Here is a 16861-nt window from a genome sequence, read left to right on the forward strand (position 1 = left end):
GACCTGCAAACAGCAGCAGTAATTCAGTGATAGGCAGGCAGGCCTTTCCCACAGTGGTCAGAGTCAAGGTCCTGGCAGTATTGGACCCTGTGTGATGATTGGGAGCGATCTTATAAAGTATATGATCCCTCAGCCTATGTCAGGGTAGATCAGCCTCACTGAACTCAAGATATTTTTCTGTCCAAATGAGAAAAATATCTTTTCCGTTTTGTTGTGACATAGATGTTTTGATATTGATTGGTGATATTTTAGAAGACATTTCAGAGGGACTCCATCAATTTTGATTTGACTCACACTGATGTGTTTGGTCTGTGGAGAGATAACAGGGAAGTGTAGCTGCTCTGTGTTCTGTCAGAAATGAGACACAGCTCAATAAATGTAGCCGTTTACTTTTAAATATCTCTTGCTGTTTAATACCACTCCTACTTCATTCATTCTAAAAAGGGTACCCTGTACTGGAAACCCTTATATCCTCAAGACGTAGCAGCCCCTCAGACGCAGAAACAGATATGACACACTGTTTATATTTGGCGTCCATGTCTGTGTATGTAGAGTAAAATAAACTGGATGATGCTGCTTAGTCACACCACTGTCTATGAGTCATGCTGACTTCACTGCTACCTCACATTAGCATACAGTGCAGACCCACACACTACCAGTGGTTCGGTGTCTGATGTGTGATTATCTTTCATCACATTGACGTGTCAGTTACAACTTGTATTTATGAGACAATGATGAATAGAGGAGAAGGTGAATCAAAGGTGATTGAAAATACAAAAATGTAATTTCCTGTAACTAGCCAAAATAAAGTCTGGCCAGCAGGAGCCAGAGAGAGGACATTAGTCATTTCTGTAGTATCCACTGACCTTCTCCGAGACTGTTACTGCTAGGTAATGTCCCCTCGCCCGTAGACCTCTCTGCTGCTGAATCATCCTGGATCAATTATTCTAATATTTGTGTGGCAGTTTTGCTATCGATTAATGGATTTATGCAGAGTGGAGCATATCTTATTTAATAAAGCAGGTTCTGCATTTAATTAAGTCGTTTAAGAGTCAGGGGCAGTTTGTTTTCATAAACCTTTATGTTATCGATACACAGGTTCGCTCATGACTTATGTTTATCCACTCAAACTTTTATTATTTCATCACTTGCAGCCAAGCACAACTAACAGAGTAAAAAGCTGTCTGCAGCCCAGCCAATGTCACACTGCTTTGTGGCTATCATTAGACCTACTGTATGTTATGTCAAATGTTACACACTTATTACATGCGTTTTCCTCAGTTGCAGTGCACTGAGCTCTGAGGGCCACCATGAAATAGACACATTTTAAACACAGAGACGTTTCCTTCAGGTGGCTGTTGATCACAATTGTCTTTCCCCCTGATCCTCTAACCAATAATAAACCTCTGTAAGCAAACCGTTGTGGTGTTTGCTGTTATCCATCCTTCTCTTCCCACTGACGCAGCAGAGTTAAGTCAATGTCAAGAGCGCTGTCATAGATATGGGTCATAATCCACATAAGTCCAAGAGCTAACATGATGCTTCAGAAAACAGAGTGAGTCACTGGTTATTTTCAGTTTTCAGCCTTTTCCTTTGTTTTTCCAGTGGATGTATACTCACCAAGTGTTGTGTAACCACACTGTCCGAGTAATCCTGGTTCCAGCAACCCTTGACATTTTTATATCCCCACAACGGGCTCATCAGACATAAAAATTATTTATTGGAGGTAACAGTAGATTGAGAAACTCTATACATTTCCAGGTGAAATTATGCATTGGATTGACCTGGGTTCAAAATTTACAAGGATTTACAAAGTCTTTTTTTGTTCTTTATGTATGTAAGAGGGCAATAAGGAATGGCATTGTTCACAACTTTGGCCAAGCCAGAGACGGCTGCAAATCAGAAGAGGATAAATATTCAAAGGCAGACATGAATTGAATAAAAGAAAACTCAGTGAAATGAGGAGCAGCATGAACCACCCGGTCATCTACCTGAGGATGTACGATGAATTCCAATGAGAGCACAGATTACATTTTTTTAAGATAGGCCCTATAGGTGCAATTAGTGCTACATAATAGCACTTTCCCTCTGCTCCTTCAGCAGGGCTGTAAAATATTGATTTAATTCCCTACTATATATTCACTTAAACTCTGGACTGTCATGCTAAGAATATATCTCATTGTTACATTTTTAAGCAGTAATAGCTTAGGGTTTACTCTGTCATGGTTTTATAAGTAGAGAGTCCGTATAGGGAGTCTGTCCTCGAAGGATGCAGAAGAGATGAAAGTGGGGGGGGGGGGATAGAGTGAAGTTTAACAGGAGGAAAATAGCATAAGTGTAATTAAAAGCCTGCTCTGCTGCAGTCAGGTGTAGGAGATGGGATTTGAGGCCTCTGAAGATCAGATTTTTTTTATAATTATTTTTAAGTTGGTGGAAGAGTAGAGAAGGATTGGATGCGACTGCTACATGTGGAAGATGAGGTCTGGCAGACAGTGATGATGTCGGACAGGACATTCGTGATTTCTTCAGTTTCTTCCCGGGGAGGTGCAGGGCGTACTGAAGCGCGATTGACTCACTATTCCAGTATCTCTGATCTCTGCATTATTTATGCTTTTGTCTCAGCCATTTATCAGTTTTTTTTTTATTTTGCAGCCTCATTCTACTGTTCATCACCTGTGATGGAAAAGGTTGTGGAGTTGATAGCCTCTGAGAGAAGCCAATAACAGAATATAGTAGCTCATATTGATATCAGAAAAGTGTGCTGCATAGCAATCTCTGCATACTGTTGAAAACCTTGCCAAACATCCATCCACATTGCAACAGTGCAGTGAAAAATGAAATATAACTCAGAGAATGCTGCGCTGGCTCCACTTCCTTACCTTTATATTAATATCAGGACATGAAACTGGTAATATGTGAGCTGTGGTAGGAGCCACACAGCGGCCGAATCACAACTAATAATAAAATGACAACTAATGAACACGGTAGGAGTTCTGCTCTGCTTGCCTCTCGACAGAGCGCTGCCTTCACCAGAGAGCTCTTTTTCTGCTGCTTTTTTTTTACCAGAAAAGCACAGGAGCCCTCATTGAAACCAACTGCCTCAGGGCTCAATTAGCCACCATAGATTCCTCATGATGCAGATGAGAGATTGTGCCCAAGTAGAGCGGTGTGGCAATGTTGGAAAACACACCCAAAGAGAAGTGCATGCATGAGCTCTGACAAGTGGAGCGTTGTAATGCTGAGATATGCTATCAATGTACAGACAATGAAAAAAGCTGTTACGAGGTCTGTAACAATCAGAATAAAGGGATTATTGGGAAAATCAGAACAGCCTCTGTCTAAAAGTACAAGTAGATTGTCTTTTGGGTTATAATATAAGTTTCTATCCACTAAAGTGTGGACATCTTCATCACATGGAGCAATAAAAACTAGCTGCACTACAACCTGTGACCCTGCAGGTTTATGTTTTGCAGTTTTTGTGAACAACTAAGAGCTCCATGGTAATTACTTTATGCTTGGTCACTAGGCTGTGGGTTTTATCAGAGCATATTAGCATCACTAAATATTCCTCACTCATGGCTCATGCTGTCACTTTCCATTCCTAAGCAACGTGTCTGAGGTAGCATAAACGAAGGACGACACTTTCTGACTATTCATCAAAGCCAGGCCTCTTTGCCCCTTTTGGCACCTGAGTCCCCCTCATGGGGTCTCTGAACTTTTGCTCTTTTGAACTGTCCCATTTTGCATCAACCAACAATTCCCAGAATAGTTTTTATAATTAGCATTGTCACAAGCAGGAGCTGGCGTTTTTTAAATGGATTGCTGCCTGTTGTTTACAAAGGATGGCTATCAAAGACAATATGTTCAGCACCAGAGAATATACAGATGGCACAAACCTAAACACTGAGCCGTTCCCCGCTGCGATGGGAATATGCTAAACATGTTGTTCGCTGAATGGCGAGATGACTTTTATGTGTAGCTTTCTGAAGTGCTCACACATAATCGGGAAGTTCCACATGCTCAGATAGAGTTTAAACGTGCACGTCTCTGCAGGCTACTTAACTTTACTTACTGTAGCAGTAAATTAACTAATGCGATAAGGAAGGCTTTGATCAAGGCCCTTATGGGGGAATTTTTGGTATATTTCAACCTGGGCCCAATGTTAATACATGTGGGGGTGTAAATGAATGGCACTTTAAAAAAAAAATTGGAGGCAGTCTGATAGATAGCTCTGATAGATCTGTATCAGTAGCTGCAACGTTATGGCAGTGACTAAAATGTAAACGTATGGGTAAACTATGACAGTGCACAAAATGTCCACTGAAAGTGATTTTTCAACAACAAAAAGCTAAAATTGTTATTCTGGGTCTTTGCAGACTCGCCCGCAGCCATGCAGCAGCTAGTTGCTTCTCTCTCTACAACAAACCAAGTCTCTTGAGAGTATCACTTACCAATCTAAAAAAAGCCCTTTTAAACGACAATTTGTGGAGTACTGGTCCGACTGTGAACGACTATTGGACCAAAAGTACCATTCATTTACTCCATTTACATTTCTAACCATAGGGACCAGGCTCTGACTTCTGACTTCAGAATGTTTTCGGAAGAGGTTGTTCTGTTACAGCTAAAGAATCAGATACGATCAATATAGTGTCGTCGATTAGTGGTGCACTAGTAAATAGTCAACCTTAGTCAGTTTCCTGTCTGCTGGTTAGACATTATCTTAAACACCCAGTGTATTCAGACTAGTCACTTATAATCTTTTTAAGCCTTTTTCATCGTTGCCTCCAGTCTTCAATGTTTTCTCAGCAATTACACGACTGTCTGTGTCATTTCCATCCCTCTACTTTACAGTCTGTGACATTGGCAACAACAAGGTGCACAGACACAGTAGGGTATCGGTAATTGTGCATCAGGCAGCAATACTTTATTGCTATAAAATAGGGAGCAAACTATTTTTACACGCTGTCAAGCAGTGTTATTTTACATGATTGAAAGTCATTAAAAGACATACTAATATTGACTGTTTATACGATACCAAAATCATTAGTTTGGCATTGACCTCTGTATACCGGTGATAATCTAAAGTGTGCAATGAAATGCTCCTGAATGAAAACTCATTGACGTAAACATGTCACAGTCCCTCAGCTTTGTTCAGTTCAGCATATAAGGTGACAGTCACCTTCACGCTGAATCCGCAAACAAATAAATCACAACACAGGTGGAAGATGGTCATGGCATGTCACCCCGTGTGGCTCTAGATATTCATCCAGATTAACATACTCATGGAATAAAGGGTTTAGGGTAAATGATTGACTCGCCCACTGAGGTGCCCTGTGTGTGAGTGTGAGCACAGAATAAACCCTGACTTTTTCTCTCCCCTCCTCCTACTTTTCTCCTGGTACTGAGTCACCTCGCCTCTGGGGCTTACCGCAGGAGTCTCTTCAAACGATCCTTTAGACTGAAGTGAAGAATCAAGATTAATGCACTTCCACGTCCCACCCAGGCTCTTGGGGGAAAAAGTCTTATAATTAACACCAGGGGGCTGCAGGTTGATTTGGGAGAGAGGTCAAGGGTGATGTACCTCAACCACAGAAAAAGGGCGGATAAAAGATTGTTAGAGTGTGCGGTGTAGAATGTGGCTTTGGAACAACACTAGTGTGGTAGCAGATTTCTTTTTCTTTCTTTTATGTCAATTCCAAAGACCTGCTTCTGCAAATAGAGAAAGTTTGGAGCATTCTTGTGTTTAAATTATTGATTAAAAGCTAGAGCTAGCAGCTTGTTAGCCTAGCTTAGCACAGAGACTAGAAACAGCAAGCCTAGCTCTGTCCAACAGTAAAACAAACCTTCTGCTCTAATCTCTAAAGCTCACTAATTTATGTTATTTAATGTTTTACAAAAATAACTAGTTGTGGTTCTACACTGAGGCTGCATGTGCCCAGACTGTGCACACAACCATTTGTACAATTTTTTTATTTTTTTTTTGTAGAGATTGAAATAATATGATATAATGTGTTATTCTATTAACTTTAAAAGTGCTTGAAGGTTTTTCAGCCAGTTTTCGAGGTTTTATGCTAAGCTCATCTATCCAGCTGCTAGAGGCCAATTCATGCTTCTGCCTGGAAGTGAAGCCTAAGGCTATGAGTAGACATGTACCTTACGCAGAGCCCTACGTTGTACCCCGACTTGCACCTCCCCAAAAATGTACTACGCGTTGAGGCGCCGCAGACTGCAAGAGCATCGCAATTCCGGCAGACTCCCCGCTATTTTTTAAATGAGTGTGAAGGAACAAACATGGAGAACGTCTTTGAAAAAAGGTTATTGCTCTTCAAAATCTAACTGGACAACACTCGGCGTAGCTTCAACGCAGAAGCATGAATTGTACTCTACTCCACATTAGCTTCATAATTACCATACAGACGTAATAGTGGTATCAATCCTCTCATCTAGCTCAACTGTAACAAACCGTATTGTTCTAAATGTCAAACTGTTTCTTTAATAATACAACTGTGGACATTAGATGATTATTAGCATGTGCAAAATAATTGCATAGCCTTTTAAAAGCCTTTAAATGTTTCTCAGATGCTACAACAGCAACATTATACGTATCAGGTGCCCTAAAGTAAGACTCCTCTACGACATAGATCTTTATATAAAAAAGATTCTTCGCCCAACTTCTATAAAAACCTACAATAGATACAAAGTCTCAGTATTACACTACATTGGAGGGGCAGTCTGGGTCACTAGATATCATGTCAGGATTGTTATTGTCTTTTTAATAACGGAGACAGTCTCAAAGTACATCTTATCCTGATGGCGACTCCAAATGACTACACAACTTATTTTAAAGAGAGGGAAAAAGCAAAACTTAACTATATCTGGTGGCATATTTTGAAGAATAAACCATACAATTTACTTGGAGGCTCTGTATATACACCTCACTGTTTGTGTCCTGCAGGACCCAGGGGATCGTCTTTCTATTTGAGGCTTTTAGAGTAATTGTTGAAATGTAAATGTTTCCATGAAAGTCAATCTGTATATCATTTTCTGAGCAGTAGACGTTGCGCTTCGTAATTATCCATTCTTGCATCATTAAATTGTCACAGTTTGTTTGATGGTGATCTTTAAGTATCACAGAGGTTAGGTAACTTTCTCATTATCCCAGATAATTCTCCAAGGTTGTTTCACTTTCTTTCACAGTCCCACGCCTGATGTTTGTCTTTGATAGTTACTTGGCTTGTTGTTGTTTCTGTCGGTGTCAGAAAGCAGCAGGCCTGCTGATTTTGTTCTGCTCCAGATATAAACAAAAAATATGAAAGAACTGGGAAGTTACACAGTGCAGAGAATGAGATATGGCGCTCGCATTTCAATGTATATTAGGGAAGAAAAAGGAACAGTGTGGATTTACAGTGGTTCATTAAATTGAACCCACTGTGCCGCTGCATCTTTCACACGAGCAGTACTATAGCTGTGGCAAATTAGTGTGAAATCTGGTGAACTTGCTGTAAATTAATCTGTCCATCAGCTCGTGTCTCAGGTGTTGGAGTGGACGAGCGGCTGTGCTGCCGCAGCTGCTCTGGATTCACAGACAGAGAGAAGCCGTCGATTAAACACTTGCGTTGCAGTTTGCGTTTTTTTGTAAGAATCCCAGATAAGTCAGGCTGGTTGTTCCTGTTATTTTCTAAGATGTTAATTATCTCTGCAGAGGATGTTCATCCGAAGTCTGGGGGCGAGTAGAGGTAGATTTAAATCAGGTAAGAAGCTACATGTGTGAAAACTGTTTTTTGTACTCTTCATTTGGATGATGGATGAGTTGACAAGTTGGATTACTCTCTGTCAGGAGGCAAATAGGAACCAGACTTCAAATACAGCACTGCTCCGTAAAACAGACATCCTTGCAGTGAGCTTTGCAATTTGCGAGGATTCCTATCATTTAGGACATGACAGAGTTTATAACTCTATCAGTTTTTGCTTTGACATTTTGAAGCTGCTGGCAATGCCCTCAGGGTTTCATCGAGGATTTATCTACATCACACCAGCCTGTCATGAGTGAAATGTAATAAAAGGATGATAATGAGCGTCAATTAGGAGGAGTAGGAAGATGCTCGGTAGCAGAACTATTCTTGTATTTCTTGGGATGAAATATCAGGATAGACACAGTTAGTGCCTCGAACATGAGAATACTTCTGCTCAGTGAGTGCATGCTGAGTTTTCATGTTATAGTACAGTGGAAACAGCTCCCAGTCATCACGCCTGAATCGCGGAGCTTCTAAATGATACTCCCAGACTTTGAGGGAAAGGTAATAGCTGTTTTTCAGATAAGGACGATATCAGATTGCGCTATCGCCATGCATACACACACTCTGACTCCGCTGCTCACCTCTCTCTCTCTCTCTCTCTCTCTCTCTCTCTCTCTCTCTCTCTCTCTCTCTCTCTCTCTCTCTCTCTCTCTCTCTCTCTCTCTCTCTCTCTCTCGCTCTCTCCCGCTCTCTCCCGCTCTCTCCCGCTACAGTTTAATCATTGATTTGTTTGAAATGATGCTTCAATATCTACACTGATCATCACCAAACAACACATTCATTCATTAATTAACTCATCTCTCTCTGTGATTGGACACACGTGTAAACTCAGAATGGGTAAGACTACAGAAGTGTAAACTAGAGTCGGAGGAGATGGGGGAGCGCGCTCTGTTTGACTCGATTCAGTTTGTAGTGCACAGCACAAATGATAGAGATGCAGTAAATTACTGACAGTATAAAATTACCCAAAAGGAACACTGTAAGCAGGCTACTACTACCATCATTTCACCGAATTGTTACGGAACTATTCTGTCCCAAGCGTTGTGATCCATACAAACGGTTGATCAATATATCTGTGATTACTATATCCATTTTCCATTGTATATCCAAGAGCAGTACAGGGATGAAAGGTCTAGACAAAAAGCTTTAGTGTTAATGGAACAGAGAACATGTGTTTCCACAACCACAAGGCAGAGCTTATTAGCTCCTCACTGGGTATTTACGTTGCATCGCTCACCAGGAAGGAGAAATTAAAAGATCACCGTCCTGATGGGCAAACCCACTGTATTAATTTCAGAGTGCAACAGCGTGCAGATATAGACGACTGCCTTGAATAATGTATGTAAAAAACTGAATCTCAGGGCCTATAGCCAACTGTATTGCTTTTAAAAGCTTCATGTTCTCAGGCATTTCAAGGGGAAGACGACTTGGAGTGTGTGTAATTTGGTGCATATCCAAATAGAAATCCAGATCTTGTGGATTTGAATGTGGTTTCTGCTCAACAGTAACAAAATAGTATAGTAGTTTAACTACCACCCAAGTGTAGCAGAAATAATGGTAAATGTGCTGCTTTTAAATAGCACTTTTCTAGTCTTAACAACCGTTTAAAGTGCTTTACAGTACAGGTGATATTCACCAATTCAGTCGTGCATCTCATTTACACGCTGCAGGCACAGTCCTCACGAGCAATTTGGGGTTTAGTGTCTTACATGCATATCCCTTCCTCTCTGATTAATCTTTGGAATGTTTTTTTCAATAAATCGACTATTAATTGGATAAAAAGATGAACGTTACAGTTCATCTTTTTTTTTTTAGCTGTTTATTCAAAAAGCTACTTATTGGTCTTCTGTTACAAATATCTGCAACTAATTCCAGAATCATGCCGCAATAATATATATAACTCAAATCTTAAACTTGCCTTAATCCAATATCCCTTAACTTTACCTAGTCAGATTAGTGGCTTTGGTTACTTCTATTGATGCTAAATGTGCTTGTTTTTTCCACCAATGTGTCAGTAATCTTCTTTGCAATCCCAGATTGTACCTGCTCTGTTTGCTTTAGATATTGGGTCAGCTGCTGGTTATTGTGACCAGCCGTGCAGTGTTTTATTATTTTTCAAAGCTAATAACCTCTCTCACGGTGAACGACTTGACATTATATGAATTGTGTTTTTGTGTCTTTTTTTTTCCTCAGGAGCCGGGGCCAGACGGCGAGCAGGAGATGAGCCTGGCGGGTAATCCCAGTCCACCTATCCATCAACCTGGAGACTATTTCCAGCGTCCCCTACAGAATGTCAAAGCCGCGCTGAGCAGAAGATGAGTCCATCATCTTCTTTCTAAGACTTTCCCTCGAGTTTCCATCAAAACACATAAACACATCATGTGCCATTATTTTTTATTGCCCTCCCTTTTTCTTCTGTCAATGGAGGGCCGCAGCAGTGAGTGAATGCAGCTGAGCGGGTCGTCCTCTGTGCAGTATGCAAAGGAGACGCTCTGTTTGAGAACTACAGGATGTGACAGGATCCTCTCTCGGCCGCTGACACCAGTCTGTATGGGCTTCGATGGGGCATGTGCCAGAGATCTCCTGTCTAATAGGAAGTGAGACACTTAAAGAAATGACCCTGCCTCAGTTGCCATCACTGACTCTCTGCCAGGGAGAGAGCTCGGCTCTCCCATTACTCCTGCACTTGCTAATTAGCGTCTGTCGTTGGAGTAACTTGTACCTGTCAGTGTGTGCCGCTCTCCTATATTCAGCAACTTGAAGGAATTGAAATTGAATGCCAGCTAAGCTCCAACAAACTGCAAATGGTGCATGGGATACACCCTGATTCTCTCACTGACCTGACAGACTTATATGTAAGAAATAGTTTTTAATGAACACAGACTATCACAGCTAGTTGTTGTGCAATGTTTTATCTCCTCCAGGCCGGGGACCGTACAAGTTGTTTTATTGCTTCTTTTTATTTTTTGGTACTTGAGCAAGTCCCTGTGCCATGTGTCCATGTATGAATGCCAAAGCCATTTGTGTCAGAGAGCCCAGTGCCTATTAACATTAAAGAGACTTGTTTAATCTGCCTGGTCATCGTTCATTATTGGTCCCATTGTCAGGGCAACTTTGTGCTTGTTCAAGCAAAACAAGGTCGTGTTTATTACAGATACTTCTTCTCCCGCAGGACGAGCCATGCTGCTCGAATTCATCCTCCTCTTTTTTTTCTGATGAGTTGCCGAATAGACAACTCTACATAATGAGTAAAACATGAATTATGGTCAGAGTAATACAAATATTTAATTTACATGCAGATCAACACTGACAAGTTGAATTGTTCCCAGTTAGATGCGGCCCTATTTTAGGACTAATCCCTCTCTGTTTGCAGATGCTCAGTCATCCCAAACATTTTACTTGTTTTGAATAATGGATTTTCACTGTGATTGTTTGCTGCTGTCATATGTGAAATAGCTACCTTGCATCAAGTCTGACTTGTATAAGTAGTGCAGAAATATCTCCAGAGCACACACACTCGCACACACACACACACACACACACACACACACACACACACACACACACACACACACACACACACACACACACACACACACACACACACACGCACAGGAACACGCTCTCATACCGTGTCCTCTGCCTAAGCTGGATGAGACTGTTGATCAAACCCCAGCTCTGCACAAGTGCGCAGATCTCTCTGTACAGTAGCCCTTGACCTTGCTGCGTGTCCTCATGGCCCAGACACCCGCCTGAAATTAAATTACAGATTAGTGGCTCTAGGCACAAAGAGGGGTTTATTTGGTTCGCCCCTCTCTGAGAAGCGCTCACTCTCCCATTCAGGGACTGAAAAAAAATGTCATGGGATTTAAGGAAGAAAATGCCAGTCTTCAAGACATTTTCTTTTTTTCGACTGCGAGCGCCGGGACCAGTGGTGCCCTGAAACTGAATTGTCTGGAAAGATTCCTAAATCTTGCAGAGTAGGACGAAGTGACAGAGAAGCGGAGGAAATAGGTTTGTGAATGCATCGAAGCAAAAAACAAAGAAAAAATAAATGAATCATAGCAACGAAAAGAAAGAAATTCTGGGGAAGTGGCAGCTCCCAGCTGGATGTACACCTTGACAACGAAATGGAATTATGAATTGAATTAAAATAATTCTTGTGAGACCGAGGCAGCAAATGCCAGCCCCTCATTAATTTGGAAGTCTGTCAAGCCTTTCGTAGTCCCTAATTACAAATTAGTCACTTTAGAAAACATTCAGTGGCAAGTGACCATCCATTGGAAATCAAAAAGAGGATGAAGAAACACATTTTGACAAGTAAAATGTGCCGGGAAAAAAAATTACTTTGATTAAATAATAAAATAAACATCTAATTTACAGGACACAGGTTCTGCAGTCTTACTAAAAGACTTATTTAGGAAGCCGACTTGAGTTGGCCGAGCGAGTTATAGTTCTGCACTTAACTCGCTCCACATCCGTATTTGATCCCAGTAAATGCCACCTTTCACAGACCCGGGTTCAAGAAGATAAATGCTTAAGATGCTAATGTCAAGTCTTTATTTATCTATCAATATAAAACCCTTGGCAGGGTTCTGACTTGCCCCTCAGCCAAGCCTCAGACAGCGTTACACGCAAACAATCATCTCACAGATTTAATAGTCTTGAACCCAAATATAATCGCACTACAAGATGAGAAAATAATGATGCATTACCCCAAAAAAGCACAGTGTGTCTTCCTTGAGGGACCCTGGGGTGAAACTGTGAATCACACTGGCTCTGTTACTTTTTAAAACAAACTCCTAGTTTTGCAGCTTCTGGTCTTATTGGAAACTTGGACCACTTTGATAAATGAAATTACTGATTGAAATGATAGATTCCTGCTCATATAAAAGTTGCTTGTCTTTTGTGATAGTGGGCACAGTCCACACGCTCCATCATTTTCACCAGGTCTTTATCTTGTAAGCTGAAATCTGTGAGAAACCATGTTCAAGAACAAGTGAAATGTTTGTCTGTGAAATTTGTTTTTTCCCACCTTTTTTTAGAGGAGCAGAGTACATGTTAGCGTCAGCCGTTTCCCTTCCTGTTCAGAGTGTCCTGTGATCACTTCCCCAAGTCTACGCTGCATGAATGTACACAAACAGGTGCCAGAGGAGAGACGACTACAGTCCCTGATAAGTTTTGATCAGTCGAAACTGCCACACACACACACACACACACACACACACAAAGAGACACATTTCATCCACGGCCTTGGTACATGTTGTTTTTGTGAACACATCTGTTGGCTGTTTGTGACTAAAAACACGGACTGAACAAACACTCCGGCAGTCAGATCCTCACAAATAAAGCCAGGCACAAAAAAAGGAAAGAAAAATCGCCATCAGCCCAGACGGGGTGATCCAATATTTAGAAGCGAGAGAGAAAACCGGCGCTCCTATTTCTCTAAAATTACTCCAAACCAAAACAACAGAGCTGTGCTTCCACTCCACTCAGCTCTCTTACCCGCGGCTCGGACTCTGGTTCAAACACCACAATAAATTTATATTAGCACTTCTGCTGCTCTGCATTTGACTTGATTTGAACTGGAGGTCTAAGTAAAGTAGTCCCTCAAATGTGACCAGTTGTGCTCCTTAAATTTTAGCACACATTAAATGCACACTTCGCTCCAGTAAATATTCCACTTTAGGATTTTTGGCATTTTGTTTAACACATATTTTCTCTACATGTGCACCTCTTACACAATTTCCCTGCTACATGAATAATTTCCATCGCTTCCACTAAAAGTAGCTTCAGTCAGAGAGCAGGCAGCTGGCAGCTTTTCCTTTTCATACTTGCTTGTGTCCCACATTGTGTTCAGGATGGGACAGCTGAGGTCAGTGGCTCACGGTCCACGTCCTGTGAAGCCCACAACTCTGCTTGTTTCATTCAAGCTGTCTAATCAGGGACTGATTCACACCAGGGAAAGCAAGTGAATGCAATTAAGTAGACGGCGAAAAAAAAAGAAAAGAAAAGCCAGCTCCAGGATTGAAGACCACTGTGTAATTGGTTTATTCATGGAAACAGGGGATACTCTATCACAAGTTATCAAGGTGCATGTAAATAGCTTGGGCTCCGGCCAGTAGCCGGGTGCTCTGGATGTGAGCACAGTTTGTAAACACTTCCGAAGAATTTTGCTCCCCATGAGTGTCCTTGCATCATTTTTACGATCTGCTGTGTTTGTTCACCGCTTAAGGAGAAAACAGTGCCAGCATTTTACGCCGTGTTTTATTTCTCCTGAGGAGGTTCGATAATGTGTTTAGTATGCAGACGCCAGAGCAAAAAATAAAACAGCCAAAGCAGCTGCGACGGCGTTCTGCAAATATGGGGAAGCTGAGAGTGTGTCAGAGCCGATGGCGGCAGGACACAAACGCATGCAGGCAGGTTCAATGAAGGGACCTGAAGTGATGAAGTGGAGAAAACCGGGCTTACGGAAACAGAGATGAACTAACAGCACACACACGGGGAAACATTAGAACAAACAGGCGATCTGCTGAGAAGATGAAGAAACTGGGAAAAAAACGGCAACTAAAGTTGGTCAGTGAAGCTCAGGTGACATGGTGAGTGGATTGGAGAGTGACAGGAGGCCAAAGTAAACAGGACTGAAACAGGAATCAGGGGTTATAATCTAAAACTGGTTAGAAGAGAGAAAATTATGATATTGCTAATAATCATATATAATCAAACATGTTCAATCCAGAAAGACTCTCTTCACACCAACACACACTTCAGTGTTTAATACAGTTTGAAACTAACCTGTAATTAATCCCTATATTAGGTCAAAAGGTAAAATATGTTAAAAAAAAACAAATGTTAATTCAACACTGTCTTCAGGATGTTAAAGTTGAGGTCAAAATGTTATCTTTAAATCAATATTGCCAATTAATCTGCTGCAAAAAAAACATTGAGTCAACTCTGTAGAAGGGTCATCTTTTCACACTGAAATACCAGCATTTAATCAATATTGTTCTCTAATTGTGCCAATGTCCAACTCTCCTTCCTAAATAATTAAAACTGAATAAGTATTTGGGAGCAGTTAGTTTGGGAGGGATGTGGGACACACATAGATCAGATGTAGTTTGACTAAAGTCATTTAGAGAAACAGAAACCTCAATTACTTTTTTTGTTTACTCAGCACTTCCTTTGAAACTGATAGAAGCTTCTTTAACAGGATGATATACTGTGAGTTTATTGCATTTAAAATTCATATTTGACCATATTGGATTATAATGAGCTCAGGCCATGACTAACTGCCCTCTACACATTTTATTTCTTGGGTACACACTGTCTTCCACAAGAAAAGTACTATATTGTATTGACAATCTGTTATATAACTTTATATATATGATCCGTGTAATTTGATTGATATTTGTTCATATGATAGTTCATATCAATGTAGGTTCAGCCGTTCACTTTTAATAAGACAGTATTAAATATATATGCACATTCACACCAGGGTGTCTTTACCAAGTGCCAAAGAGCTGCTTTGAGGTTAGATCAATTTCCTGGAGGGAATCATGATGTGAAGAAGATTGAATTCATAACACTCCTCAGTGAATGGCAATCAGCCTTAGTGGGCATGAGGTGTTGGCACAAGGTTTTGAAGTCGGACAATGAAGGTTTCTGCTGGGAGGGCAGACATGCCACGACACAATAAGGAGCAACAAAAAATTTATGTTTTTAAGAAGTAAAGGCTCAGTACAACTTTTCCATATACCAGCTGTGAATATACACAGATTTCCTTGGAGGGATTTCTCTATCGCTGCAAGATTGAACTGTCACGTCAGACCTTTTGATATCGCTGCAGTCAAAAAACTGCTTAAAGACGACTGATATTTACAGCAGCGAGAGAATAATATTACTGGCATTGAAATGGAGGTGAGCATATTACCAGACTGTCGTGGTGAAGAGGGAGCTTAGGCAGGAGGCAGAGCTCTTGATTTACTAGTTCAAAAGTTCACTGAAGATCATGAACTCTGGGTAAAGGGGAAAAAAGAAGGATTGCAGAGTCTGAGAGTGGAGATAGCAATTCTTCACATGGTGTCCTGGCTCACTGTGAGGGACAGCGGGAGGAACTTCAGATGTCTGAGGTGGGCTCAGACCTGCAGAGTCAGGGGAGGTGTTCGAGCATCTGATCACGATGCGACCTGGATTCTTCCCTGTGGAGGTGTTTGGGGTTCGTGGGCTCACCAGGAGACCATCAGCCTGGGAAGGATCCATCATTAGGGCCTTTAAGATGTGGCTGATGTGCTGCAGGTGCATGCTAACAACCTGGGACATTATGTTAGTGTTCTCAGTTTGATCTTACTTAAGTTAATGAGTGAAATGTTAATGGAATTATTCAACATTGATAACAACTAAAATCTTGGCAGGTTTCTTATAGTTTTCTTTCAGCCAGTGATTCTGAAAACATGTATCAAGGGTCACAGGCAGCTAAACCTCATTCCTGGTGTTGTGTTGCTGCCGGATGTAAAAGATACAAGAGATTGTTCACTATTAGCAAAATGTGATTCTCCAACAACCTGTCTTCTGTATATTTAAAATATTAACTTCACAGATTACCAACTTCACATGGTGCACAGTGCATCTGACCTCTGCTGAAGAGTTTCTATTTTCATATGCCTTTGTCTGTTAAATTAGCAGCAATACAGAAGCACTGCTGGATAGATTACCATTTAACTAAATGGAATGATGTGGTATGGTTTTCAGACGGTGGATCCAGGATTCATTAGTATTGCAACACCAATTTCCTAGGGAATAATGCATGGATCTAGAGCTTAGAAATGACACATATTTAGGGGACTTATATCTAAGGTTGTGTAAGATTTGATGGAGCTTGATTGAATTTAAGGGGACAGTTGGGCCTTCGTGGAAGTATGTGCTCTCATTAGGGCTATTTTAGTTTCATGCATGGTACTTATCCTTTTGAAACCTGACGCTGCCATTGATCCAACATTTATAAAATGGCTAAATACCCCTTTCACTTGAAGCCGGTACAGCAGTTCACCACAATGAAATGAACAAGG

The 16861-nt window shown here is 41.1% G+C and overlaps 1 protein-coding gene across 2 annotated transcripts in view; it reads left to right on the forward strand.

Annotated features, from left to right (window-relative positions):
• Window positions 1-10865, forward strand: part of cd276 (CD276 molecule) — a 74748-nt gene extending 63883 nt beyond the window's left edge. For both annotated transcript variants that reach the window (XM_061068104.1, XM_061068105.1), the window contains one exon: window positions 9990-10865. The gene's annotated coding sequence lies outside the window, so the exon portion shown is untranslated. The remainder of the gene's footprint in view (window positions 1-9989) is intronic.
• The last annotated feature ends 5996 nt before the right edge of the window (window positions 10866-16861 follow it).

This window comes from Limanda limanda, chromosome 3 (assembly GCF_963576545.1).
Source record: "Limanda limanda chromosome 3, fLimLim1.1, whole genome shotgun sequence".
NCBI lineage: Eukaryota > Metazoa > Chordata > Actinopteri > Pleuronectiformes > Pleuronectidae > Limanda > Limanda limanda.